The sequence below is a fragment of the Hemitrygon akajei genome, chromosome 1, assembly GCF_048418815.1.
Source record: "Hemitrygon akajei chromosome 1, sHemAka1.3, whole genome shotgun sequence".
Taxonomy (NCBI): Eukaryota; Metazoa; Chordata; class Chondrichthyes; order Myliobatiformes; family Dasyatidae; genus Hemitrygon; species Hemitrygon akajei.
In genome coordinates, this window is record NC_133124.1 from 64,468,841 (window position 1) to 64,494,811 (window position 25,971).

Here is a 25,971-nt window from a genome sequence, read left to right on the forward strand (position 1 = left end):
AATACATTCTCTCAATCCTCATCCTGGAAAAGCAGATAACATTGTTAATTTGTTTATTATTGTTACATATAGAGAGATACAATGGAAAACTTTGCTCTATGTGTCATCTCTACAAATCACTTCAAAACACAAGGACATTGAGGTAGTACAAGGGAAAAGCATTAACAGAATTTAGGATATAGGTTCCAGGAGCACGATGAGTTAAATTTATCATACATGATTTTCACTATGGGATACAACAATGTGTATATATATATAAAACAATGAGTCATATAACAATGGGATAGAAGTTGTCCTTGAGTCTTATGGAGCGTTTCAAGCCTTCGCATCTTCTTTAAACGTGAAAGAGCCCGCGGATGCTAGAAATCCAAAGTAATGCACACAAAATGCTGGAAGCACTCAGCAGCTCAGGCAGCATCTATGGCAAAGAATATACAGTCAATGATTTGACTGGGACCCTTCTTCAGGACAGATTTCTAATGTGGAGAGAGAAGATGGAAGGAAAGTTATCTGCATATCTGTGGATCATTAATTCTACACATCTCAAATTCAGACATATAAAATTAATGAACAGAGGCAGATATTGAAAAATAAATTCCATATATCTGAATATCTGACACATTTAATGCACTTTTATGATTTTGTAATCATAAAGTTTTGCCTCAACACTCACAAAGAGGCAATTTAATTTTAAAGAGAGTGTCAGGCTAAGACTAAAACTTTGCACCTGAAGTCTTCAACCTATAACTCCACTATGAAAATAGATTCTGTAATTGCCTTTATTAGTCAAAGCATTGAGTTCAAGAGCCAGTAAGTTATGTTCCAACTTTGTAAAATTCTGGTTTAGGTTGCACTTGCACCTGGAAGCTGGGTGGCCTTGAATAGTACACGAGAGACGGAGAGGCAAGGAACAAATGCACTGCTGTTTATTTTATTTGGAAATCGTCTCCTGGAATGCCTTCTCATATTATGTTCACTACATATCATACAGGGACACTTGACAGCAATGCATAACATATCCTCCCCCCCCCCCCTCCTTATTTTAAACTTGGCTGGGTACTGTATTGTCACCTCAGAAAGCACAGGTGACAGGGGACGAATGGCTTTGCTGATTAAAGACTGGCATGTAATGATTCTGACTGCCAAGCAGGTCACCTAGAATATCTGGGAATGGAGGCCACATTACAAGGGACAGTAGAATTTCAGGGGGGGGGGAAGGCAAGGTTCCACTTGTCTTCATACTGTTAACTAGCTTTTTGGAAATAAACATACCTGTGTCTTTTTTTTTTGTATTTGTTAAGGACGAGATGATGCAGTTAGATTCTGTTCCAGATGGTTCACCACGAGCAAACTTCTTCTCAGATTCCATTTGGAGACCTTTCAGTCTTGCTTCCACCTTTTCCACAGACAAACCTACTCCAGTCTATTAACTCCCCTTTAGTTTCTCCTTGTGAGTCTGAACAACAGTGGTTTCACATCCACATTTGTTTTTCGCAGTATTTCTAATATATTAACCTTTTTATGAATCTCTTTATTATCTTCTCATGATGGAATGAGAGCCGAATAATTTCCAAGCTGTGAAACAGGTGTTGGGATCTTCTGCTCCAGATGAGCAAGTCTCTCAAGTTCTTCATGTGGTGCAGACTGCAGGCTACTGGAGAGACTACCTGGTCTACTTCAGTTACTCGAAAACCATTGAATGAACTAGTTAGATGAAACTGATGTCACCAAACATGGATTCAATCATTGATGCTAGTCTAGAAGCAGTTTTCTCCAAGAAAGTTCAAATTAATTCACTGTCAAAGTACATATATATTATCATATACAACCCTGAGAATTATTTTCTTGTGTGCTTTTTCAATAAATCCATAATAGAATAATAACCATAATAGAGTCAATGAAAACTGGGTGTACAGCCAGAATGCAAAATACAACAAACTGTGCAGGTGCAAAAAGAAATAAATAATTAGTAAGTAAATAAATAAATAAACAAACAAACAAACAATTGAATGAATGAACAAATATCTACAAAATGAGATGAAGACTCCTTGAAAGTCCATAGGTAGTGGGAACACTTCAATGATAGGGCACATGAAGTTGAGTGATGTTATCCCCTTTGGTTCAAGATCCTGATGGTTAAGGAGTAGTAACTGTTCCTGAACCTGGTGGTGCAAATCCTGAGGCTTTTGCACCTTCTTCCTGAGGGCAGCAGCAAGAAGAGAGCATGACCTGGGTGGTGGGGTTCTCTGATGATGCATACTGCTTTCTTACAACACTTCATGTAGATGTGTTCGATGGTGGGGAGAGTGATACCTGTGATGGTCTAGGCTGTATCTATTACCTTTTGTAGGATTTTCCATTCAGGCATTGGTGTTTCCATACCAGGTTGTGATGCAGCCAGTCAATATACTCTCCACCACACAGCTATAGAAGTTTGTCAAAGTTTTAGAAGTCATGCCACATCTTTGCAAAGTCCTTTAATGAGGGTTTAGGCAAGACTACTTCCTGTGGAACTTCACCTCCATTCATCAAAAACACGCTTGCCGTCACCAAACTCTCCCCTAAAGCACTTTCTGTCACACAAGTCTTTGTCTCTGCCATTCCAATCAAAGTTTCTTTGTGTTATCATGCACCCACTTCCAATTCTTCACCAGCAACCCAACCTGCAAATATTTTCTTTCTTTTTATTTTCCAATGGGCTTCAAGATTGTTGACTATTGGAAGTATTGGTCACATGACAGCCATCACCAAAGCTTCAGCACTAAAGACAGAATACAACATCAGGATGTTCTACTTTTATTCTCTCATGTGGATCTGTAACTCTTTACTTGAGAAGTGCTCTCTCCAAGTCTGAAACATAGTCCTTCGTGGTCACATCCAGTGGCGAACTACATACTGATATCTGCTTTGCATATGGGTACTCTTTGATTTCTAGCAGCTTTTATTTGGAAGATCTATATGTTCCACTTTTTTGTATCATTTAATTGATCTTTTTTTCAATCCATTATTTTTATCCATGCCACCACTGAGGCTCAGCAGCCACCTCCACTAAGAACCTGAGCTGAACAGATTCCCCTCATACTGCCCACTTCTTTGCTGAGTACCTCTAGGTACTGAATACTGAGTATTTTTTTTGAGGATGTGACTAAACACTTTGATGAAGGTAGAGCAGTAGATGTAGTGTATATGGATTTCAGCAAGGCATTTGATAAGGTACTTCATGCAAGGCTTACTGAGAAAGTAAGGAGGCATGGAATCCAAGGGGATCTTGCTTTGTGGATCCAGAACTGACTTGCCCACAGAAGTTAAAGAGTGGTTATAGACAGGTCATATTCTGCATGGAGGTCGGTAACCAGTGGTGTGCCTCAGGGATCTGTTCAGGAAACCACTTCTCTTCGTGATTTCTATAAATGAGCTCGATGAGGAAGTGGAGGGATGGCTAAGTAAATGTACTGATGACTCAAAGGTTGGGGGTGTTGTGAATAGTGTGGAGGGCTGTGAGAGGTTACAGCAGGAAATCAATAGGATGCAAAACTGAGCTGAGAAGTGGCAGATGGAGTTCAAACCAGATAAGTGAATAGTCAGAGGCTTTTCCCCAGGGCTAAAATGGCTAGCATGAGAGGGCATAGTTTTAAGGCACTTGGAAGTAGGTACAGAGGAGATGTCAGGGGTAAGTTTTTTTTTAATGTAGAGAGTGGTGAATGCGTGGAATAGGCTGCCGGCAGTGGTGGTGGAGGTGAAAATGATAGGCTCTTTTAAGAGACTCCTGGATGGCTACATGGAGCTTTGAAAAATAGAGGGCTATGGGTAAAACCTAGGTAGTTCTAAGGTAGAGATATGCTTGGCATAGCTTTGTGGCCCAAAGGGCCTGTATTATGCTGTACGTCATAGGTGTCAAACACAAGGCCCGCGGGCCATATCCAGCCCGGCGTACAATTGTATCCGGCCCGCGAGATCATTTTAGATAGATCTATTATTTTAATTATTAATGGCCCGGCGATATGAAGCGCTGATAACACACAAACTACATATCCCATAACGCAGCACAACAGCTGCCGATAGGCTACCCGGGAACATTCCCGCGTCAAGCGTCTGTTGCTGTATACAACGCTATTCTGAAGTCAAAGCTAACCCCTAACAATGGCGAAGAGAAAAGTTGATTCTGAAAAAAAGAGTCTTTCAAAACCGATGAGTATATGTTTACTGACATTGCCGGTAAACCCGTGTGTCTTATTTATGGAGCTAATGTGGCTGACATAACAACACATCTCAGTGTCTTAAACCTTCAGCTCCAGGGACGTGACCGCATGATCACTGACATGTATGATGCAGTGAAGGCATTTCAAGTGAAGCTGCTCTTATGGGATGCAACAGTGCAACTTGCCTCATTTTCCCTGTTGCCAAGTAATGTTGAACCAGGTCGGCGCAATGATGTTCCCAAATGCGTACTTTGCTGATAAACTGAGCGCACTTCGCACTGAGTTCGCACGGCGCTTTGGTGACTTTGAAGCACAAAAAATTAATTTCGAGCTGCTTCGCAACCCATTTGCCGTCGACGTGGAAACTGCACCTGTACAGATTCAGATGGAGCTGATAGAGCTGCAGTGTAATGGGACACTAAAGGCAAAGTACGACACTGCAGGGCCCGTACAGTTTATTCGCTCCGTTCCTGAAGCAATGCCTCAGCTCCGTCTACATGCAGCTCGAACCTTGTGCATGTTTGGTAGCACATATCTGTGTGAGAAGCTTTTCTCAGTGATGAAGATTAACAAAACATCACACAGGAGTCGTCTCACTGATGAACACCTGCAGTTCATCCTGAGAATCTCCACAACACAGAACCTTACACCAAACCTAAACGAACTTATTGCCAAGAAAAGATGCCAAGCATCCAGCTCTGACAAAACGGCATAAGAGCAAAAAAAACTGAGTGTTTTGATTTGTTGTTGTTTTAACTTTTGCTGAAAAGCACAAATTTTATTTATATTTTCAGGGTTTTTTTGCAGCATGCTCATATTTCTAACTTGTATAATACTGACAGGAGATATTTTTATGGAGAGCAAAATATTTAAGTTATTTAAAGTTTTAGTTTATTTTTTCTGGAATAATATTCCTGTCTGTTTTTATTCATATTTATGTTCAAAAAATGTTTAGTTTTAGTGTGTTCAATAAATGTTTATCCTGTTCGGCCCGCGACCTAAAGTGTGCTTTGAGTTTTGGCCCCATGTGCAATTGAGTTCGACACCTCTGCTGTACGTGTTCTATGTTTCTATGCTTCTAAGTGTGAGGTGGTTCATTTTGGTAGGTCAAATATGATGGCAGAATATAGTATTAATGGTAAGACTCTTGGCAGTGTAAAGGATTAGAGGGATCTTAGGGTCCAAGTCAATAGGACACTCAAAGTTGCTGCGCAGGTTGACTCTGTGGTTAAGGCGGCATACGGTGCATTGGTCTTCATCAACCATGGGATTAAGTTTAAGAGCTGAGCGGTAATGTACAGCTATATAGGACCCTGATCAGACCCCACTTGTAGTACTGTGCTCAGTTCTGATCACCTCACTACAGGAAGGATGTGGAAACTATAGAAAGGATCCAGAGATTTACAAGGATGTTGCCTGGATTGGGGAACATGCCTTATGAGAATAGGTTGAGTGAACTTGACCTTTTCTCCTTGGAGTGACGAAGGAAGAGAGGTGACCTGATAGAGGTGTATAAGATGATGAGAGTCATTGATCGTGTGGATATTCAGAGGCTTTTTTCCCAGAGCTAAAATGGCTAGCACGAGAGGGCATAGTTGTAGGTGCTTGAAAGGAGGTACAGAGGAGATGTCAGGGGTAAGTTCTTTACGCAGAGAGTGGTGAGTGAGTGGAATGGGCTGCCGGCAACGGAGGTGGAGGCAGATATGATAGGGTCTTTTCAGAGACTTCTGGATGGCTACATGGAGTTTAGAAAAATAGAGGGCTATGGGTAACCCTCAGTAATTTCTAAAATAAGTACGTTTGGCACAGCATTGTGGGCCGAAAGGCCTGTGTTGTGCTGTAGTTTTTCTATGTCTCTAGGTGTTTCTTCAATAGCTCTTATATATCAGAGCTCCTGCCAATCAAGTGCACTTCACGCCAGTGAATTTGAACTGCTCCAACCATGAGCAGCCCAGAAGCGATGAATTTAATGATGTACAGTGGAAGTTTCCTTCTTTGTTCATTAATCTGCACTGTAACATGTATTACTCCCCTCTCTGGAACAACCTCATCAGTGTAAATCTTTAAAGTCAACCTTGCCCCTTTTGGGGTGTGACACTGTAATTTCTCTGTGTAAATTTTCTCTGACACCAGTGGTACTGCAGCTCCCATATCCACCTACATCCTCGAACCATCGAACCATGGGGTTACCCAATGGCCATCTGTGTCCTGAAACAGATGGAACATGTAAAACTTCTTCAACACAAAGTGAGAGTCACTCAGTCTGTCCTCAGTATGCTCCACCTTGCTCATATGTTTCTTTCTTGTTTTTCCAAAAGTCATTCTTCGTTATAACAGTGATTTTTGTTGACAGTGTCTATTATTTTACAGGTGTGTTCAGTATGTCCCTTTTTGCCGTAGCTTTGGCAATCTAAATCCTTATACCAGCATTCTTTTCCTAAATGTACAGTTTTGCCACAACGCTAACAATAATTGCCAAAAAGTGTCTTATTCTTAAAGTCAGTAGAAACTTCATGAATTTGGAAAGATGTGCTTAATAGCTGTACTTCTTTAGCTGCTATTTCCATAGGTGTACTAATCTCAATTGCCCTTTGTAATGTGTCTGTCTCTGTAAGCAAATGTTTCTGAATTGCCTCACTATGCAGTCCACATATGAGTCTGTCACGTAATGTGTCACTCAGCGATTGCCCAAAATCACAGTGTTCAGACAACTCCTTCAGGACTGTCACAAACTGTAAAATACATTGACTCAACTTCTTCTTGATCCCTTTTATGAAATCGAAATCTCTCAGCAATAATCAAGGGTTTAGATGAATAGTGGTCCTTTAAGACTTTTTCAATGTCCTCAAAAGGCTTATCGCCGGGTTTAGCATTATACTTCATAATAAATTAAATGATTTTGCACCCATCACAGTGAGAAAAATAGGAACATGAATATCATCTGAAATTCAATGTGCCAGTGCAAAATATTCAAAACTTTCAGTATACACTCTTCATTGCTGTCATTTTATCATACGGCCCTATACTTCCAAACATTGTCGCCATTTTCAAACACAATCAGGTTTCAGAAAAGTTTACTAGTCTTATCTCTCTTTCTCATTTGTTTTATTTAACCATCCCATTCTCGTTCTCTCCCCTGAGATTCCTGAAGTCATTCTGCTTCATACGGCCGTTCACTCACCCCGCTTCTTGTGGCATGCTGAATTTTCTTCTCGCTCATCCACATTTCTTCCACTTGGACTGTTCTTGCCGAAGACAACAACACAATAAATATTGGATGAGGACTTGTCATCTCTGTCATGTTTTGTAACTCCAGAAACTAATCAAAAGGAAAACATATCTCTACTTAGTTTTTATTTAGTGAGGCACTCACATATGATGAGGTAGTTTAACGATGAATGTCATTCATGTACTTCTTTCATACCATATAACCCATAATGAATTACGTAAACAACAAAAATGCTTAATTAAAGGTAATATATTTACAATTGTAACAGTTAAGATTTTTACTATAATGGCCCAGGTTAAGATTTTTACTTCTGTGCTGTAGGTATTTCATTTCAGCAGTTTTGTAAGAGCAGTCTGTTCTGCTTTCAGGATGTTTGGATTTGAGCTAGAGATAAGGGGTTTCACAACATTACTCAAATATTACTGAAATATTAAATGCACTACAACCTCATCATCAGTTTTTATGTTGTGGTACTGGGAAGCCAGGTGACTTTGAATAACATACACAAGAGACAGAGAGATGAGGACCAAACGTGCAGCTGTTCATTTTGCTTCTAAGTCATCGACTCAGAATTCCCTCCACAGCAACCTGTAAGTGTATACCTAACAGTACCGAAATCGATTCTGGTCACCTCACTATAGAAAGAATGTGGAGACCTTGGAGATGATGCAAAGAAGGTTTATAGGATACTGCCAGGATTAGAGGGCATCTGCTATGGGGGGAGGATGGTTAGCCTTGGGTAGTTTTCTCTGGAGCAGTAGTGGCTGAGGGGATATCTGATAGATGTTTATGAGGCTATAAAAGACCATATCTAGTTCCCAGAACCAACGAGTCCAATACCAGAGAAAATGCATTTAAGGTGAAGTCGGTAGGTTGAGAGGTTGTTAGATGGGCACATGAATGTGCAGAGAATGCAGGGGTATAGACACTGTCCAGGCAGAGGGATTAGATTAGCTAAGCACAACATTGAAGGTGAAGGACCTATTCCTGTGCTATACATTTCTATGTTCTTCATAATTCTTGGTGCATATTGGCACCTATGACAAGATGAGAAGGTCCTGAAGAGAGATTTTAGGAAGCTGAGTAGAAAGATGAAAAACAGGACCTCTAGGGTAATAATCTCTGGATTCTCCATGTGCCACATGCCAGTGAGGGTAAGAATAAGGATGATTTGGCAGGGGAATGTCTGGCTGAAGAACTGGTGAAGGGGCAGGTGTTGATATTTATAGATTATTGGGATCTCTTCTGGGGAAGGTATGACCTGAAAAAAAGGCCAAGCTGCACCTAAACCTGAGGGAGTCCAATATCCTTGTGGTCAAGTTTGCTGGAGTTGGTCAAGAAGGTTTAACCTAACTTGGCATGGAATGGGAAATGGAGTGTTGCTGCTGAGGACGAGGTGGTTGGTTTACAAACAAAGGCAATGTAGCAAGGAAAGGCTGAGGATAGGACAACATTCCAATCAACAGGAAGAGTTGCAGTGTAAAACGTTGACAAAATCAAAAAGGGTGAATACGGGACCGAAGATGCCACATTTGAATGTGCATGGTATTTGGAATAAGGTAGATGAACTTGTACACAGTTACAGATTGGCATGTACGATGTGGTGGGGATCATTGAAACACGGCTGTGAGCTTAACGTCCAAGGATGCACATTGTATCAATAGGACAGGCAGGGAGGCAGAGGTGGTGGCTTGGCTCTGCTGGTAAAAAATGAAATCAAATCATTAGAGAGAGGTGACATAGAGTCAGAAGGTGTTGAATCATTGTGGATAGAACTAAGGGCCTGCAAAGGTAAAAACAATAGACAATAGACAGTAGGTGCAGGAGTAGGCCATTTGGCCCTTCTAGCCAGCACCACCATTCACTGTGATCATGGCTGATCATACACAATCAGTACCCCGTTCCTGCCCTCTCCCCATATCCCTTGACCCTGCTATCTATGAGCTCTATCTAACTCTCTCTTGAATGCATCCAGAGACTTGGCCTCCACTGCCTTCTGGGGCAGACCATTCCACATATCCACCACTCTCTGGGTGAAAAAGTTTTTCAGCATCTCTGTTCTAAATGGCCTACCCCTTATTCTTAAACTGGGGCCTCTAGTTCTGGACTCACCCATCAGTGGGAACATGCTTCCTGCCTCCAGTGTGTCCAATCCCTTAATAATCTTATATGTTTCAATCAGATCCCCTCTCATCCTTCTAAATTCCAGTGTAAAAAGACCCTGATGGAAGTAATGCAGACTCCCAAACAGTAGAAAGAATGTGGTCTATCAATTTCAATGTGAGATAAAAAAATACATGTCGAAAAATCAATGCTACAATAGTCATGGGGGCTTTCAATATGCAGGTAGATTGGGAAAATTAGGTTGGTACTAAATCCCAAGAAAGGACTTTCTAAAAAACCTATAAAATGGCTTTTTAGAGCAGCTTATGATTGAACTCACTAGGGGATCGGTTATTTTGGATTGGATGTTATGCAATGAACCAGAATTGATTAGAGAGCTAAAGGTAAAAGAATCATTAGGGGTAAGTGATCTTAATATGATCAAATTCACCCTGAAATTTGAGAAAGAGAAGCTAAAGTCAGATGCATCAGGATTACAGTGGAGTAAAAGGAATTATTTAGGCAAGAGAGAGGAGTTAGCCGAAATTGATTGAAATAGAACACTGGCAGGGATGCCAGCAGAGCAGCAATAGCTGGAACTTCAGGAAACAGTTCAGAGTCCACGGAATATATACATCCCAAAGGGGAAGAAATATTCTCAAGGCAAGGTGACACAACTGTGGCTAACAAGAGAAATCAAACCCAGCATAAAAGCCAAAGAGAAGGCATATAATGGAACAAAAATTAGTGAGAAGTTAGAGGACTGGCAAGCTTTTAAAAACCAACAGAAAGCAACTAAAATAGTCAGTAAGGTGAAAAATATGAATCAAAAAAGTAAGCTAGCCAATAACATTAAAGAGGATATCAACAGTTTTTCAGATACATGAAGTGCAAAAGAGAGGTGAGACTGGATATTAGACCACTAACAAATGGTACAGGAGAGGCAGTAACGGGGACAAGAAAATGGTGGACAAACTGACTAAGTATTTTGCATTCGTCTTCACCGTGGAAGACACCAGCAGTATGGTGGAAGCTTCCAGAGTGTCAGGGGTCAGAAGAGTGAGAAGTTGCTATTACTAGGGAGAAGGTTCATGGTAAACAGAAAGATTAGGAAGTAGATGTCTCTAGACCATATGGTGTACACCCCAGGGTTCTGAAAGAGGTAGCTGAAGAGATTATGCATGGCATTAGTAATGATCTTTCAAGAATCATGGAATGGTTCTGGAAGACTAGAAAATTGCAAATGTCACTCCACTCTTCGAGAAGGGAGAAAGGCATAAGGAAGGAAATTATAAGCCAATTATTCTGATCTCAATGGTTGGGAAGATGTTGGAGTCGATCGATAAGGATGAGGTCTCAAGGTACTTGGAGGCACATGATAAAATAGGCCATAGTCAGCATGGTTTCTTCAAGGGAAAATCTTGCCTGACAAATTTGTCAGAATTCTTTGAAGAAATACCAACACAAAGGAGAATTGGTTGATGTTGTGTATTTGAATTTTCAGAAGGCCTTTGACAAGGTGCCATACATAAGGCTGCTTAACAGGCTAAGAACCCATGGTATTACAGGAAAGATACTAGCATGGATAAAGCAGTGACTGATTTGTAGGAGGCTAACAGCGGGAATAAAAGGAGCATTTTCTGGTTGGATGCAGTGACTAGTGGCATTCTACAGGGTTCTGTGTGGGGTCCACTTCTTTTTTATGTTACATGTCAATGACTTGGATAATGGAAATTATGGCTTTGTTACAAAGTTTGTGGATGATATGAAGATAAGTGGAGGGGAGGGAGTTTTGTGAAGTACAGAGGCTATGAAGGACTTAGACAGATTAGGAGAACGGGCGAAGAAGTAGTAGATGGAATACAGTGTCAGGAAGTGTAAGGTCATGCACTATTTTCTAAATAGAGAGAAAATTCAAAAATCAGAAATTCAGATTCAGATTCAGACTCAGATTCAGTTTATTGTCATTTAGAAACCACAAATGCAATGCAGTTTAAAAATGAGACAAAGTTCCCCCAGAATGATATCACAAAATCATATGACAAAACAGACTACACCAGAAAATCCACGTAACGTTTGGCAATCCCCAATCCAGAGTCCGGAGAGGCTGCTGCGTATTAATATCGCGCTACCGTCTAGCGTGTTCCCCGGAAAGGAGCTCCAAATCCACCAGACAAAAACAAGACCAAAATCTAAAGTTACAAGACCTGCACAAAACCACATAATTACAACATATAGTTATAACAGTGCAAACAATAGCATAATTGATAAAAAAAAACAGACTATGGGCACAGTAAAAACAGTCCAAGATGTCAAATGACAGCCTCAGCCTCGCAGACGCAGCACACAATGGAAGCTCCGTCAAAACCAGCCTCGCAGATGCAGCACACACCGAAAGCAAACTGAGTCCATCGAAAGGACTCCGAGTCGGTTGAACCTCCAAGCTGACGACCATCCCCTCCGGCACAGCTTCTCCGAGCACCATCCTCTGCCGAGCGTATTAAGACGGCCCCGCCAATGGCCATCGGCAACACGACCCCGAGGACTGGGGGCCTGTTCTTCCCAGCAGAGTCCCGGACCTCACAGCAGCAGTAGCAACGAAGAAGGTCTTGCTGGAATTTCCCGATGTTTCTCCGTGCTTCCACATCCATTTTCAATCAATTATGATTGCGCATGGCACCCCACTTCACAAATAACAGATAATCAGTTCCGGAGTGGCCACTGCAAACTGCATCACGCCGCCATCTTGGATCATATATGATGAAATGAGAAGAGACTTGGGAGTCTTTATGCAGGATTCCCTAAACGTTAATTTGCAGGTTGAGTCTGTGGTGAGGAAGGCAAATGCAATGTTGGCATACATTTCACGGGGACTAGAAAATAAAAACAAAGATGTAATGTTGAGAAATCTTAAGGCACTGGGAAGGCCTCACTTGGATTGTAGTGTGCAGTTTTGGGCCCCTTGTCCTAGAAAGTATGTGCTGACACTGAAGAGAGTTCAAAGGATGTTCACAAAAATAATTACAGGATTGAAAGGCTTGCCATATGAAGAGCATTTGATGGCTCTGGGCCATGTTCACTGGAATTCAGAAGAATGAAGGGTGATCTCATTGAAACCTATCGATTGGTGAACAGCCTCGATGGAGTGGATCTGGAGGAGATGTTCCCTATGGTGGGAGACTCTAGGACCAGAGAACACAGCCTCAGAATAGAGCGGCATTGGTTTAGAACGGAGATGAGGAGGAAGTTCATTAGCCAGAGAATGGTTAATCTGTGGTCTTCATTGCCACAGGCAGCTGTGGAAGCCAAGGCTGATGGATTCTTGATTTTTCAGGGCATGAAGGTAATGGGGGAAAAAGCAGGAAATTGGTATTGAGAGGAAAAATGGACCAGCCATGATGAAAATGCAGAGCAGACTCAATGGGCCAAATAGCCTAATTCTGCTCCAATATCTTATGGTCTAATTATTCAAATGAATTAAGAAGAGTCTTTCTGAAACTTCCAGTTTTAACCACATGTTCCTCAACCCTACTTGTCTTTTTTACCTCATAAAAATTCCCTAAAATGCATTGATTCAAAATTCAAAGTGAATTTTTTATCTAAGTAAATAAATCTGTGTTACCACATGCAACACTGAAATTCATTTTCTAGTGAGCATACTCAATAAACCATAATAGAATAATAACCATAAGAGAATCAATGAAAGACCACATCAGCTGAGTGTTCAACCAGTGTGCAAAGCACAACAAACTCTGCAGATACAAAATGAAAGAAATAATAAATAAATAAGCAAATAAATAAATTAGCAAGTAACCAATAAATATTGAGAACATGAAATAAAGAGTATTTGGAAGCAAGTCCAAGGGTTTTGTGAACAGTTTAGTGATGGGGCAAATGAAGTTGAATGGTTACCCCCTTTGGTTCAAAACCTTGATGGTTGAGGGGTAATAACTGCTCCTGAACCTGGTGGTGTGAGTCCTGAAGATCCTATACTTCATTCCTGTTGGCAGCAGTGAGAAAAGAGCATGACTGGGTGAGGGGTGGGGGTTTGGTTATTCTTGATGAAGGATGCTCCTTTCCATTGACAATGCTCCATGTGGATGTGCTCAATGGTGGGGTGGGTTTTATCTGTGATGGACTGGGACATATCCAATGCCTATTGTGGGATTTTCCATTCAAGGGCATTGGTGTTTCCATCCCAGGCTGTGATGCAGCCAGTCAATATACTCCCCACCACACAGCTACAGATGTTTATCGAAGTTTCAGATGTCATACTGACCCTTCGCAAATTCCTAGAGAAGTAGAGGCACTGCTGTGCTTTCTTCATAATTACACTTATATGCTGGGCCCACGACAGGTTATTTAAAAAGAAAACATGAAGGAATATAAAGTCGCTAACCAGTCCACCTCCAATCCTCAGATGAAGACTGGCCCATGGTTTCCTCCTTCTGAAGTCTAAAATCAGCTCCTTGGTCTTGCTGACATTGAGTAAGAGGTTGTTGCTGTGGCACTAGACAGTTAAATTTTCAATCTCCTTCCTACATGCTGATTCATCACCACATTTGTTTCTGCCAATGACCATAGTGTCATCAGCAAATTTGAATATCAGAATCAGATTTAATATCACCAGCATGGGTTGTGAAATTTGTTACCTTTACGGCAGCAGTACAATGAAATACATGCTAAATAAATATGGAGGAAAAAACTGAGTTACATTAAGAATATACATATATATGTACGTACACACACACACAACGCCTGGTATGCAGTAGCCTCCTTCCCGCCACACCAGACGGTGATGCAGCCAGTCAGAATGCTCTCCATGGTATGCTTGTAGATGTTTTCGAGTGTTTTAGTTGACAGATCAAATCTCCTCAAACTCCTAATAAAATACAGCTACTGTCATGCCTACTTTGTAGCTGCATCAATGTGTTGTGTCCAGGTTGGGTCCTCAGGGATATTGACTCCCAGGAACTTGAAATTGCTCACTCTCTGCCCTTCTGATCCCTCTCTGAGGATTGGTTTGTGTTCCCTCGTCTTACCCTTCCTGAATTTCACAACCAGCTCTTTGGTGTTGCTGACACTGAGTGCAAGGTTGTTACTGCGACACCACTCCACTAACTGATATATCTCATTCCCATATGTCCTTTTGTCACCTTCTGAACAGCTGCCAACAATGGCTGTATTTATCAGCAAATTTATAAATGCTGTTTGAGCTATGCTTAGCCATATAGTGGCTGGCTGGTGGTGCAATGGCATCAGTGCCAGACTCCGGAGCGAAGGCTCCCGAGTTCGAATCCAAGTCGGGCCACCCCTGAGCACGCTTTCCATCCATGCCGGGTTGAGCGTCGAGCTAGCCACTCGGCCTCGTAAAAAACAAGGGTCGAGTCAGGAATGTTCATACCGTGACCCAGTTAATCCGAAAGGAGACCAATCCTGACACCACGCGCCAGACAAGAATGGCTGACTGTCTGGTGCGACACGCTAAAAAAAAGCCATATTGTCATGGGTGTAGAGAGGGTGAAGTAATGGGCTAAGCACGTATTCCTGTGGAGCACCAATGTTAATTGTCAGCAAGGTGGAGATCTTATTTCCAGTCTGCACAGATTGTGGCCTTGTAGCTGTGCTTATCCACACATTCATAAGTGTAAAGGGGACTCAGCACATAGGCTTGTGGTGTATTTTAGCTGATGGAAATTGCTGAGGAGATATTGCAGCCAATGCAAACTGACTGAGGTCTGCAAGTGAGAGAATCGAGGATCCAATTGCACAAAGAGGTATTGAGGCCAACCAAGGTCTTAAAGCTTATTGATTAGTTTTGAGGGAATGCTGAGCAGCAGTTGATAAAGAGCATTCTGATGTATGCATTTTAGCTGTTCAGATGTTCTAGGGTTGAGTGAAAAGCCAATGTGATGGATCCCTAACCCTTTGCTATCAATCTGTTTCCCTGGTGATACTTTCAGTTCATCAAATCTTCTTACCCAATGAGCATCATTTCCCGTTTGTTGCTTCATTTGATCAACTTAATTGCTTAACATTTTAAAAAAATCACAGTTTTGAAGGAAGCATTATTGCACATACTGTGCTGTCCAATCTTCTGCAAAATACTCCACCAAACAGCAATGTGAAACCAAAAATATAACTGGATGATGCTGACTTCAGTCTGAATCCAAGTCATGTGCATAGTAACTCATCAGCCCTACCAACTGTGTACATGGATCTGTGCTGCCCCTGTGTGGTTGAAGTTACCAAATGCTGTTAATCCGAACAAAGATGAGTATGGCAGCTCCCTTCCAGGTCAGTGTTCAAACTGGCCCTTGGATAGAAAGCAGAGCGAGGAAGTTGGAATAGTTTTATAATTGCAAACCTTAAGTAAACTAAGCTATGCAACCAGGCACTGGACCCTTGTGTTTGATACTGGAGACTGGAAAACTGCAGTGTGAGGCGTACAGAGTAGCACTGTCACACACACACAAAATGCTTAGCAGGTCTGGCACATCTATGGAAAGGGATAAACAGTTGACATTTCAGGCCAAGACCCTTCATTAGGACTGGAGATAGCACTGTAGTTTGGTTCCTGAAAAGCACCCAAAATATATGAATTATTCACCAAGAGACAAATGCTGGTTAATATTAAAAGTATTTTTTTAAAAATAGGTAATATTACTCATTGTGGTCATAAAATGAGCAGAATGGTGTAAAAATCTGTTTATTTCACTAATGTGCTTCAGGGATCAAAACCATTTCCTCATCTGGTCTACATGTGATACCAAACCCAGCAGCACGGCTGACATTATTTTCCTGGATGTGGGCCAGCAACTGTCAATCATCCTAAATTCCCCTTGACTGGAAAATACCCAATTCTACCCATGACTATACTGTATTTCCCTCAATTTTCACCAATATTACTCTGACAATATGTATAATTTATGTTAATTTAAGCTTACGTAATATATGTTAATATTGTACTCTGCTGCTACAGTAAAGAAACTAATTTTCATGGCAGTTATACCTTGAGTACATTTACCCATTGAGAATGAACTTACCATACACTGAACACTGTAATGGGTTGTGGAGTCATATACAAGCTAAACCAGGAAGGACTGCAGATTTTCTCTTTCTGAAGGTGGCTGGTGAATAATCTGGTAGTATTATGGTTATTGCTTAATCTGGATGTTTTGTTTTAAATTCTAGATAATCAATCTGGATTCAAATTCCTCATCTCAGTACTGGGTTTTTAATTCAGGTCTCTGGTTCATTAGTCCAATACAATAACTATACTTACACAGGGCCTCCTGGCTAACCTCTGATAAGGCTCAGCAAGCCATTAATTTCAAGGGAACATGATGAATTGATTGTAAATGCTAATTCTGCAGGTGGTCCATTTCCTGAGCATGTGTAGAAAATTATCAGAAAATTAAAGAGAACCCTCCAGGATATCATACTAACCAAAGTTTCAATTCAAATGGTGCCCCAAGTGTTCTAGAGATATTTTGTTGAACAATCCATACATTTATTAAGGGGAAATCTTGAAGCAATTTGTATCTGCCTAATATCACCTAACTTACATCCTTAAATACCAGAAAATCCAGCTGTAACTCCTCCTTGGCAGTGTATCATTAGCAATTGTTTTATCAATAAGTGAAACAGAAATACAGACAATTCTAGGTCATTTCAGACCATGTGGAAAATTCAGCCACTCTCATGATCTACATGTGATTTCCATGTCAGGGACATGTTGAATAAACCACCTCTAATGCGGCGTTTTAGGGAAATCTGGATAGGATTTTCCTGGCGAGGTGAGGTCTGGCAATAAATGTGCTCCCAAGACAAATAAATGACATGCAGAAGAAACTCATCAGGCCAGATAGTATCTGTGAAAGATAGAGTATGAAAATAAATTAGCACAAAATATAAAAACAGATAGCAAAAGTTTTTATAAATATATAAAGTGGAAGTGGATGGCTAAAGTCAACATAGGTCCTTTGGAAGACAAGAAGGGGAAATTGATATTGGGTGATAAGGAAATGGCTGAAGCATTGAACGACTATTTTGTGTTGGTCTTCATGGTGGAGGACATGTCTAATATGCCAAAGGAAGATGTTATGGACGAAATGGGAGGTGAGAACCTTGGTAAAATCACAGTCACTAAAGAGATAGTGACAAGCAAACTAGAAGTCCTGAAGATAGATAAGTTCCCTGGTCCTGATGGGATGCATCCCAGAGTGGTGAAGGAATGGGCGGAGGTTATATAGATGAGTTGGTAATCATTTATCAAAACTCTCCAGGTTCTGGGCAGGTCTTGGCAGATTGGAAGACAGCAAATGTAATGCCACTTTTTAAAAAGGATGTAGCTAAAAGATGGGCAACTAGAGGTGAGTTAGCTTAACATCTGTAGTCAGGAAAATGCTTGAAGCTGTCATTAAGGAAGAAATAGCGAAACATTTAGAAAGGAGTGATTCCATTAGACAGACGCAGCATGGATTCAGAAAGGGCAGGTCCTGTTTGACAGACTTATTGAGTTCTTTGAGGACATAATGAGTGCAGTGGATAGAGGGGAACAGGTGGATGTTGTATACTTGGATTTCCAGAGGTGTTCGATAAGGTGCCGCACAAGAGACTTATAAATAAGATACGGATGCATGCATGGAGTCAGAGGAAGTATATTGGCATGGATAGTGGATTGGTTAACCAATAGAAGGCAGAGAGTTGGTATAAGTGGGTGTTTCTCCGGTTGGCAGTCAGTGGTGAGTGGGGTGCCGCAGGGGTTGGTTCTGGGCCTGCAGCTGTTTACCATTTATATTGATGATTTGGAAGAGGGGACTGAGTGTATCGTAGCAAAATTTGCTGATGACACTAAACTGAGTGGAAAAGCAAATTGTATAGAGGATGTGGAGAGTCTGCAGAGGAATATAGATAGGTTAAGTGAGTGGGCAAGGTCTGGGAGATGGAATACAAAGTTGGCAAATGCAAGATCATCTACTTTGAAAGGAATAATAGAAGAGCAGATTATTATTTAAATGGTGAAAGATTGCAGCATGCTGTTGTGCAGAGGGACTTGGGAGTGCTTGTGCATGAATCGCAAAAAGTTGGCTTGCAGGTGCAACACATTATTAAGAACGTAAATGGAATGTTGGCCTTCATTGCTAGAGGGATTGAATTCAAGAGCAGGGAGGTCATGCTGCAACTATACAGGGTAATGGTGAGGCTGCACCTGGAGTACTGTGTGCAGTTCTGGTCTCCATAATTGAGGAAGGATATACTGGCTTTGGAGGCAGTGCAGAGGAGGTTCACCAGGTTGATCCCAGAGATGAAGGGGTTAGCTTATGAGAAGAGATTGAGTCACATGGGACTATACTCTCTGGAGTTCAGAAGAATGAGAGGGAATCGTATTGAAACATACAAAATTTTGAAAGGGATAGTTAAGATAGAAGTAGGAAAGTTGTTTCCATTGGTAGGTGAGACTAGAACTAGGGGACATTGCCTCAAGATTCGGGGGAGAAGATTTAGGACAGAGATCAGGAGAAACTGTTTTGCCCAGAGAGTGGTGAATCTGTGGAATTCTCTGCCCAGGGAAGCATTAAATATATTTAAGATACAGTTGGATAGGTTTTTACATAGTAGGGGAAAAGGCAGGCAGATGGAGCTGAGTTTATGGACAGATTATCTGTGATCTTATTGAATGGTGGGGCAGGCTCGATGGGCCAGATGGTCTACTCCTGCTCCTATTGCTTATGTTCTTATGAAGTAAAGTGTACATTTGACCTTTCAGGTCAAGACCCTTCATCTGGATAGAGTCCCTCCAGTTTCTTCTTGTTCCAGATTCCAATATCTGCAGTCTTATGTATCCTGAGAGAGCATGGTCTTAGTTTCATGGTATCTAACCAAGGGACCAGCAGGGGAGATAAAATACTTTGCTTTATCCTTAAGCACAACAGCCCACCCCACCCTTTCCCACATTAAGACCAGCTCCTTCTAATAGTCTTTGACTTGAAGACATCTCTGACTGATATCACCCCCAAATCCTTGAACCCTTTAAAGGTTCTTCTCTTAAAACAAACGCTATGGCATGATCTCCTGACTTTCAATCACACATCCCACATGCAAAGAGAAAAAGCCAGTATCTCCCTTTGAAATTACATCATGCTGTCACCTCCACATTTACACACGCACAAAGGTTAGAGCACGGAGGGAGGTCAGGATACCACCTGGCTAATAGATTAATCCTACACAACCCCACACTTCTACATGCATACATTCCTGAAAAATGTCCCTTTTCAATTACTTTTGACTGTCTTTTGAATTTTACAATTGTATCTCTCTCTACTACTCCTCTGAGCATTCCAGGTTTGTAACTATTTGCTGTGGCAGAAAGCAATTGCATATTTAGTATCTCCCTTCCAATCATTCTCCACTTCAAGATTATTTAAATATCAAAATTCAAGATTGTTTAATGTAATTTCCAGTACACAAGTGTAAAAGTGAACAAAATAATTATTACCCCAGATCCAATGCAGCACAAAAGCACAATAAGTACATAAGAATAAAAAACACAATAAATATAAATACAGTACATAAGATAGCTAGTACACATGGATTGATTGCAAATCCATAAAGTGATGCTAGGCACTGGAGTGTCTGTACATAAGGTGACACTGACAAGAAATGACAAGATAGTGGTGATGAGGTGGTGTAAAGAAGTGGGTTAATGGGAGGAGGTGTTGATCAGCCTTACTGGGTGGGGAAAGAAACTGTTTTTGAGACTAGTGATCCTGGGGTGAATGCTACGTAGCCTCCTTCCTGATGGGAGTGGGACAAACAGTGCATGAGCAGGGTGGGTGGGATCCTTTGTGAAGTTATTGGCCTTGTTCCAGCACCTTTCTGTATGTATGTTCTTGATGATGGGTAAGCTGGTGCTGTTGATGCATTTCACAGTTTTCACTACTCATTGTAGTGTTCCTGTCCGCCACAATGTGGTTTACGTACCTCGCATAACGCAACATGTCAATATGCTCTCTCCTGCGCATCTGTATAAGGACGTGAGTATAAATGTGCACAGTCCAGCTCTCTTCAGAGTCCACAGAAAGTAAAGGCATTGGTGGACTTTCCTGATTGTGTTGGATGTGTTCCAGTACCACGAGAGTTTGTGCATGCTGTGCACTCGTAGGAGTTTGAAATTGCTCACAGTTTCCACTGCTGTGCCACCAATGTAAAGAGGAGTGTGAGCAGTGTGAGTTGTCCTGAAGTCAATAACCATCTTTGTCTTGTTGATATTGAGAAAGAGGTTATTGGCTTGGCACTAGGCCTTGTGCTCTTACACTTCCTCCCTGTAGGCTGTCTCATTATTGTTAACGATGAGCCCCACCACTGGTGACATCTGCGGAATTGACAATATGATGACGAGTGTTTGGCTGTGTGGTCATTTAGGAGCAGAGTGTACAGCACTGGGCTCAGCACACAGTCCTGGGGTCTGCCATATTGAGAATGATGGGGAGGGATTTCAGTTGTGCATTCTGATTATCTGAGTCAATTGTTTAAGAAGTCCAGCACCCAGTTGCACAGTGGACCAAGGAGTTCACCAAGGTCTATGGGACAATAGTGTTGAATGCTGAACTGAAATCCAGAAACAGCATTCTAACATAATTGTCCTAAGTGTGTCAGGGCCTAGGGCTTGACAGTGCTATGGCATCTGTTGTAGAATGGCTCTGTTAGTAAGCATATTGGTAAGTGTCCAATGTGACAGGATTGGAGTTTTTGATGTGTGCTATTACCAGCAATTCAAAGCACTCCAGGATGATTGCCACTGGGCGGTAGTCATTTGTTTCTAAATGTGTAGAGTTCTTTGGTATAGGAATGATGGTGGTTAATTTGAATCATCCATGAACAGCAGCCTGGATGAGTGTTGCATTGAAGATGTCCGTGAAGATATCAGTGAGCAGGCATGAATATTCCGAGAGTACTTGGCGTGGGATGTTTTCTGATGCAGTAGCCTTACAAGGGTTGAGTCTCTGCAGAATCCTTTTCAAATCTAACGCTGTTACAGACAGTGGCTGCTCACTTGGAAGGGCTGTAGTTTTTGTGGCCAGCATTACGTTGCATGCCTCAAAGCATGCATAAATGTTCCATACAAAACAACTGTCTCCAGTGTTCTTCCCTTCCACTTTAACTTTCCCAGCATTTAAATGCTATTTGCAGAGCCAATTCTAACACATCCTCACAGCAATGCTCCATTGCCCTCCTGGACAGGAGAGAGAATGGTTAGATGGCATATTTTTTCAGTGTGACATGATTTCAACATGTAATATCACATGTTTTATAGCTAAAATCTTGAAAGTCTTGAGGAGTTAACAATTGATGCCAGAATTGTCTTCTATTGCCACAAGGTTAATTCCTGGGATGTCCGGACTGTCTTACGCAGAGAGGTTAGAGAGACTGGGCTTGTACACACTGGAATTAAGAAGATTGAGAGGGGATCTGATTACAACATATAAGATTATTAGGGGATTGGACAAGATAGAGGCAGGAAATATGTTCCAGATGCTGGGAGAGTCCAGTACCAGAGGGCATGGTTTGAGAATAAGGGGTAGGTCATTTAGGACAGAGTTAAGGAAAAACAACTTCTCCCAGAGAGTTGTGGGGGTCTGGAACGCACTGCCTCAGAAGGCAGTGGAGGCCAATTCTCTGGATGCTTTCAAGAAGGAGCTGGATAGGTATCTTATGGATAGGGGAATCAAGGGATATGGGGACAAGGCAGGAACCGGGTATTGATAGTAGATGATCAGCCATGATCTCAGAATGGCGGTGCAGGCTCGAAGGGCCGAATGGTCTACTTCTGCACCTATTGTTTATTGTCTATTGTCATTTGTCAAGTAAACACTCGATGTACTGAGAGCCATGATTAACAAACAAGAAACAACCTACCTGTGTACTTTAGTTCGATTATCTTGAAGAAATTTCTGCCTGACTACCATCACACATCACCAGCAGCACCAGAGGACCAAACACAAACGACCTCTGCTGCACTACCATCAAGAATGCTTACTGTTCCAACCCTAGATTGCGTTTCAGGAAATCTGAACTTCTGGCTGTCCTCCTCCTACCTGCATCTAGGGAGAGACTAACAAGCAAAGCACCGGGGTTAAGGACAGCAAGGAGTTGGTCACAGAAGGCATAGAAGTGGCTAAAGGATTGCTTCAAGTAAATGGACTGGGCCATGTTCAAAAACTCAGAATCTGAATGAATATGCAACAGTTATTAAGGACTTTGGTAGGACAAAGGGATCAGGGAAGACAGGTACATAGTTTGTTGAAAGTGGTGCGACAGGTAGATGGGGTCCTAAAGAAAGTTTTTGGCACATTCGCCTTCATAAATCAATGTATTGAGTACAGGAGATGGGATGTTATGTTGAAGTTGTATAAGACTTTGGTGAGGCCTAATTTGGAGTAATGAATGCGTAATGAATAGTAATCAACTATCTACAGAAAAGATGTAAACAAGGCTGAAAAAGTGCAGAGAAAATCTATAAGGATGTTGCGAGGTTTGGAGGACCTGAGTTATAAGGAAAAAATTAAAAGATTAACTGTATTCTTTAGAATATAGAAGTTTGAGAGGAGATTTGATAGAGGTATACAAAATTATGAGGGGTATGGATAGGGTAAATGCAAGCCGGCTATTTTCACTGATGTTGGGCAGGACTTCAACCAGAGGTCATGGGATAAGGGCAAAAGGTGAAAAGTTTAAGAGAACATGAGGGGAAACTCCTTCTCACAGAGGGTCGTGAGAATGTGGAATGAGCTGCCAGCACAAGTGCTCCACTGAGCTCAATTACAATGTTTAAAAGAAGTTTGGATATGCACATGGATAGTAGGGATATGAATGGCTATGTTCCCACTGCAAACCATTGGGAGTATGCAGTTAAAATGGTTTGGCATGGAGGGGATGGGCTGTAGGCCTGTTTCTGTGCTGTACATCTCTATGATTCTATGACTCTATAAAGACCATCATGGATGAGTGTGTACCCACAAAATCATTCAGAGTCTTCTCCAGCCAGAAGTCCTGGATGAATGAAGAGATCTCCAATCTGACAAGAATTAGATTGGTTGTGTTCAGGGCTGGCAACTCAAGAAAGTACGAGTAGTCCAAGTAGGAACTTCAGAAAGCTATCTCACATGTAAGGTGACAATTCTGAGTCAAACATATAACAGAGCTTGAATCACATTACCTCCTACAAAACAAAACCAAACAACATACGTGAAAACCAAGGCTTCACTCGCAGATGAGCTCAATGCCATTTATGCTTGCTTTAATTTTCTGAACATGGAGGTACCTTCACAAACCCCTATGGCCCTGAATAAATAAATTAATTAGTGGTTTAAACTAATATGACAGGTGGGTGGGAACCAATATGTTGTAGCTGAGAATGAGCTAGTAGTTTACACGGAGATAATGGATGGAACATGAATGTAAGGAAGGACAAGCCAATAAATAGGTACAAATGCAGACAGAGCAAAGAGTTAAATTGTACCACAGAGGCAAAATTCAAAAAGGTGAAGAATGCAGAACTGAAGGTGTTATATTTAAATGTCCACAGCAATTGGACTAAGGTGGATGAAGTCGTGGTGCAATTACAGATTGGTTGGTATGACGCTGTGGGCATCACCGAGGCATGGCTGAAAGAAGGCCATAGTTGGGAGCTGAATATCAAAGAATATACTTTATAACTAAAGGACAGGCAGTGGTGTGACTCAGTTGGTGAGAGATGAAATTACACCTTTAGAATGAGGTGACATAAGGTCAGAGAATGTTGAATCTTTATGGGTGGAATTAAGAAACTGAAGGGGTAAAAAAACCATTATGGGAATCATATATGGCCTCCAAATAGAAGCCAAGATGTGGGGTTAAGTTTGGAAAAGGAGCTGGAAAAGGTTTGTAATGAGGGTAATGACACAATTGTAATGGGGGACTTCAATATGCATGATGATTGGAAAAATCAGGTTTGTGTTGGAACCCAAGAGAGGGAATTGTTGAATGCCAACAAGACAGCTTTTTAGAGCAGCTTGTGCTTAAGCATACTCCGGCAAAGGCTATCTTAGATTGGGTGTTGTGTAATAACTCATATCTTATTAGGGAGCTTATTGTAAAGGAACCCTTAGGAGACAGTGATCATAATATGATTGAATTCATACCACAATATGAGAGGGAGAAACAAAAGTTACATGTATTGTTATGATACCAGCCCCCTCCTTTGTGAGAATTGCAAGAGCCCTAGTGAAAGGGGGGTCAATGACCCGAGAGAGAGAGCAAGAGAGAGAGAGAGAGATGCCGAATGGACACAGGAAATGGAAAGACAGCGACGTGCTGGATACCGCATTCCACTGGGACAAAAGCTGGCGACTGTGGCATTGTTCTCAGGAGACATCTGGGAACTACAGACGTGCCAACTCGCAGGGACATTGTAAAGCCCTCGGGCAAAGTGGGCTGGTTGAGAGAGAGATTGCATCACCTGCAACCTGATTGACACCTGAGATCCCGTGAGGCAGTATAAAGAAGGGTCTGAAAGAGGACGACCCTCAGATGCACCAAGGAGACACCGAGAAGCACGATACCGCTTCCCGTGGGAATGGGAAGCCATTTTGAAGTAAGCCACTTGCGTTAAATTCCGAATGCGGAGTTTGTGGCTAGAACCAACGGAAGATCGCTTTTAACTAACAACGGGGAAGATCGCTCCCCTGATTCCACGGATGTTTTGGGCAAGTTTTTCCGTTTATCTCTCTCTCTCTCCAACACGTGAAACCAAAAAGGGAAAAGCCTGCAGACTTCAGAGTGACTCTTTATATTTCCAATTGGACTCAGTATTATACCCTAGACAACGAAAGAGCTTATTTCTGAGTGATTATTAATGCACCTGCGTTTTAGATTGAGTATTGACGCATGTTATCTGAATGTTTGTATTAACCTTAATTTTTGTGCCCCTTTATTAATAAAACTTTTGAAAATAGTACCATTGGACTTCAACTGACATATCTATCTTTGCTGGTAAGTGAAACCAGTTACTGGTTTCATAACAGTATCAAGAAAAATTACAGAGGTATGAGTGAGGAGCTTGCCCAGATGGATTGAAGGATGATACTAGTGGGGATGACAGCAGAGCAGAGATGGCTGAAGTTTCTGGGAATAGTTCATAAACCACAGGATTGATATGTCCCACAGAAGAAGAATTTCTCAAATGGCAGGGCTAAGCAATCCTGGCTGACAAGGAAAGTAAAGGACTGCATAAAAGCCAAGGAAAGAGCATATAAGGTAACAAAAATGATGGGAAGTTGGATGATTTGGAAGCTTTTAAATCCAATAAAAGGGAACTTAAAAAGCTAATAGAAAGGAAAAGATGAAATATGAAGGCTAATTAGTTAATAATATAAGGCAGGATATCAATGGTTTTTT

At 41.5% G+C, this 25,971-nt stretch overlaps 1 pseudogene; it reads right to left on the reverse strand.

The window, feature by feature from the left end:
• Positions 1-1,072: 1,072 nt before the first annotated feature.
• Positions 1,073-6,521, reverse strand: LOC140728365 (eukaryotic translation initiation factor 4E transporter-like; annotated as a pseudogene).
• Between the last annotated feature and the right edge of the window lie 19,450 nt (positions 6,522-25,971).